The 4182-nt window shown below is 44.5% G+C and overlaps 1 non-coding gene across 1 annotated transcript; it reads left to right on the top strand.

Annotated features, from left to right (window-relative positions):
* The first annotated feature begins 3534 nt into the window (after nt 1–3534).
* Nucleotides 3535–3607, top strand: TRNAG-UCC (transfer RNA glycine (anticodon UCC)). Its single transcript has one exon. It is a non-coding gene; the product is annotated as a tRNA-Gly (tRNA).
* The last annotated feature ends 575 nt before the right edge of the window (nt 3608–4182 follow it).

Genomic DNA, 4182 nt, shown 5'->3' with positions numbered 1-4182 from the left:
GGTAAAGAATCTGCTTGCAATGCAGGAGATCTGGGTTTGATCCCTGGATTGGGAAGATCCCCTGGATGACAGCATGAAACCCAATCCAGTATTTTTGCCTGGAAAATCCCCATGGACAGAGGAGCCAGGCTGCAGTCCATGGGGTCACAAAGAGTCACACACGACTGAGTGACTAAGTATAGCATAGCACATTGGAGATCTCTGTTTAAATGACTTCATCCTCTCCATCACCAGCATCTTGCTAATGGCCTTCATTCTCACTTCCCTTATTTATCTGAGAAAATAAAATATAATCAGAAGGGAACCCAAACCCCCACACCTCTGCACGGGTGACCACACATCTACACCTTTCCTGCTAAGTTCTGGATTCCAACCTCCCCCCACGCTACTCCAGGACTCTACTCCTGCAATTACACCACTCAGTAGGCATCACTGATGGTCCCTTTTCATTCCTTCAGCATGCAAACATGCTGTGAGTTCCCAATCAATCAATCAATAACGATCTCCAGTGAAACTACATTCTCCTGTACCACCCCATATTTCTGGGACGCAGCAAAAATTCCCAGAGGAGTTGTATGCAAATAGTCACCTCTTCTCTTTATATTCTCCTCCATTACAACTGCTTGTCAAGATCACCAATGAGTTGTTCACTGCTTGTGATCAATTCTTAGCCTTCATTTTTATCCAGCTCCCATTTGACAATAGGTATCATTTCATCCTTCTTGAAATGTCATTCTCCTTGCTTTCAGGGTATAGCACTCTCTTAGTTTTTCTCCTTTCTAGCTAGCTGTTCCTCCTCAGTCTCCTTGCTCACTTCTTCCACTCTGGATGGACTGTCCCAGAGCTCACAGACCTCTCCTCTATCACATTCAATATACTGATCATGTGTCTAGTCTTAAATACCACCTGTTTTGTGATGATCCTCAAATTCACATCTCCAGCACCAATCTCCTTCCTGAATCTCAGAATCACACTCCAAGCACCTCATTGTCATCTCACTCTGATATTCTGTAGGTATCTCACACTTAACATGACCCTAGATCAACTCCTGATTATTCTCCCAAACTTATTTCTCCCGGGTTCCATAATTTAGCACCCACACCTTGATTCACCCAATTACTCAGGCCAAATAGAGTAGGAAATGGCAATCCACTCCAGTATTCTTGCCTGGAAAATTTCATGGACAGAGGAGTCTAGAAAACTACAGTCCATGGGGTAGCAAAGAGTTGGACATGACTGGTCAACTGAGCACGCATACACACACTCAAGCCAAAATCCTTGGAAAGGGTTTGTCTGGCACTACCCACATCCAATCCGTCAGCAAATCTTGTCTCCTTGCCTACAGTCAGCATCGTTCCTGAGTCTGAGTTCTCTCCACCTCCACCTGCACTGAGAGTGCGGGGTGAGCCACAAGCATCTCCGTGTTAGTAACAGCCTCCGAAGAGCTCTCCATGCTGCAGCTCTTGCCCTATCACCAACCCCAGCACCACCAGACAGACACCCCTCTGCATGGTGCCAGGGGATCCTTTTAAAAGATAAAGAGGATCATATTATTTACTGGTCTCAAAAGCCTCCATTCACATTCGTTCACACTCAGGGTAGAATGCAAACTCCTTGATGTGGTCTATGAAGCTGTGCCTCAGCTAGCCCTTGGTAATCTCTCCAGACTCAACCCCACTTACTGGTCAATTCTCCTCCAGCTCCTGGTTCTACAACAGGCATAGCAAGCGGGCTCCTACCTCAGGGTGTCTGCACTTGCTGTCTCTTCTGCCTGGATGACTGGTCCACAGGATAGCTGAGGCACCCGACTCCTTACTTCACTCAGGTCTCTGACCAATGTCACCTCCTCCAAGAGGCATCCCCTGCCCGCCTCATCTGATAGCGCAATACTTGCCACTCATCTTGTCCCAACTACTCACAGCATTTGTCAACATGTGTCACCCCTTATTTGCTCCCTTAGTATCTTTCTCACCCAGTAGAATGGCTCCCTGAAGGAAGGGACTTCGGCCCACTGTTATCTCATCTGGAAGCTAGAGGTGCTTCAGTAAATAAATCTTTGCCAAATGAATGTGAGAATCTCTTTTGTCTTCTTGCTCTGAGAAAATCTACCCCGTGTAAATCTTCATAATTTCTTCAGGGGATTTGGGATAGAAGGCAATGTTCCACCTTACTTTCACAAGGAAGAAAGGAAAACGTTTTTTTTTTAATACATATAATTCATTTTTCATGTTCCTCCCTGGACACCCTAGGACAGCCTCCAATAGCTGATTGCTGCAAGTAAACCTCCTCAGGCAGAGGTCACTGCCCTCAGTCTGAACTTGCCCATGTCCCACAAGCAAGAGAAAAAAAACCAACTGTAGAATTTTCAATGAAAAAAAAATATTTACCTGCCTGAAGAAAGACTAAACATCTCACACAGTAAAAGTCAGGAAAAGATATTCATTATTAAATTCATGGTGGATGTAAATATTTCTTAAATAACTTTTAACAATCTCATCTCCATTTTCCTGTCACAAAGAACTCAGATTTCTTCTCCAATCATCAGTCTGATTGCCCTGTATCAGATATGTGGTACCAGCTCTTTATAAATCACCAAGATTTCTCAGGAAATAGAAATGATCTAAAAGTCTAATCCATAATAACTTACATGAAAAATTCAAAAGTTAAAGAGGTTATCTTTAAAGCTTTCATCATGGCTCTGAAATTGAAATATTTTATCAGGGCCAATACATTCCTGGGAAACAAACATAGAGTAACACACTCCAATTCACACCAAAAGTTAAATACACAACAGTTACCACAGACCATGTGCAAGAGAATCCCTTGCTTTACAAAGAGTGAAGATCAGTGCCAGACCTGTTTCTGGAATTTCCACTTACAGAAGACAGTCACTTACACACGGTGCTATTAATCCTCAGGACAACCCTGGAAATAGGCCCTGTCATCAGCTCCACTTCACACATGAGGAAACTGGGTCAGAGAGAGGCCAGGAGCCCTCCACACACAGGGCCGACGGAAGCGCAGGGACAGAGCTAGGGCCTGAGCCCAGGCGCCCAGCCCAGAGAACGCGTCTCCACCCGGCCACCCCACAGGCGCTTACGGCCCACACCACCGCCTCTCAAAGACGCTGGGAAACCACCGGTTAACGAAGAGAAGTCAAATAAATTGGTTATATTTTCTCTTTGACCACTTCACATATAATTTCCTATCAACTATTCCAAATTAGAGGATTAACTTTTTCTCTCATCCAAAACGTTTTGGCCGTGGTGGTGGATATACACACCTCCACACGTGACATGCCTGACAAAGTCCTACTGGGCTAGATACACACACAACGAACATGAGGACAACAAAAGAAATCTAAAGAAACATATCATCTCAATGTCAATATCCTGGTTATGATATTATATTCCAGGTTTGCAAAAGGTTACCATTGAGGGACAGTGAGTAAATGTCACACAAATCTCTGTATTATTCCTCATGATGACGTGTAAAGCAACGATAATCTCAATAAAAATTTCAGACACAGGGACTTCCCTGGCAGTCCAGTGGTTAAGACTTTGCACTTCCAATGCAGAGGGCACAGGTTCAATCCCTGATCAGGGAACTAAGATCCCACATTTTGGCTGCAAAGTGCAGCCAAAAAAAAAAAATTCAGATACAAATTATTAAAACTATGTATCTTGAGAGGGGTTCGCTGCTTGGAATTCTACTTTGGAACAGATCTGGATTTTCCCTGCTGAATTTCAAACTACTTTTTGTTCCTAACAAGACGCAGCTTTAGGAAACCCCTGCTAACTTACCTCCCACTCTCAGTCTTTCCCCCTCCCTCCACGGGACCCCTTACATAAAACATCTTGGTGGCTTTTATAACAAGGTCAAAGAACTTACCAGGGCCCAGCTCTCTCTCTCTCCAGCCCCAGAGGCCTGTTCCTTCCAGCTCCACCAGGCTCTCCAACTCTTCTGCCTAATACTTTCCTGCCCACTCTTCAAATTTCAGTTCCATAAACAACACCTTCTTGGGCAAGACCTGCCTGTCTTCCCTGTCCTCAGTCCTCATCCTCAGATCCTCAGGCAATGGCATAGACTATTCTCTGTAGGGTTCACTGAAATGTAAATTCAACATCCACCTATGTAATTGGCTGGTCAGTACTCACCTACTCACCGGACTTAAACTCCATG

The sequence above is a fragment of the Bubalus kerabau genome, chromosome 16 (genome assembly GCF_029407905.1).
Source record: "Bubalus kerabau isolate K-KA32 ecotype Philippines breed swamp buffalo chromosome 16, PCC_UOA_SB_1v2, whole genome shotgun sequence".
Taxonomy (NCBI): domain Eukaryota; kingdom Metazoa; phylum Chordata; class Mammalia; order Artiodactyla; family Bovidae; genus Bubalus; species Bubalus kerabau.
The sequence above is the reverse complement of the archived record's forward strand: the minus strand, read 5'-3'. Positions and strand labels throughout refer to the sequence as shown.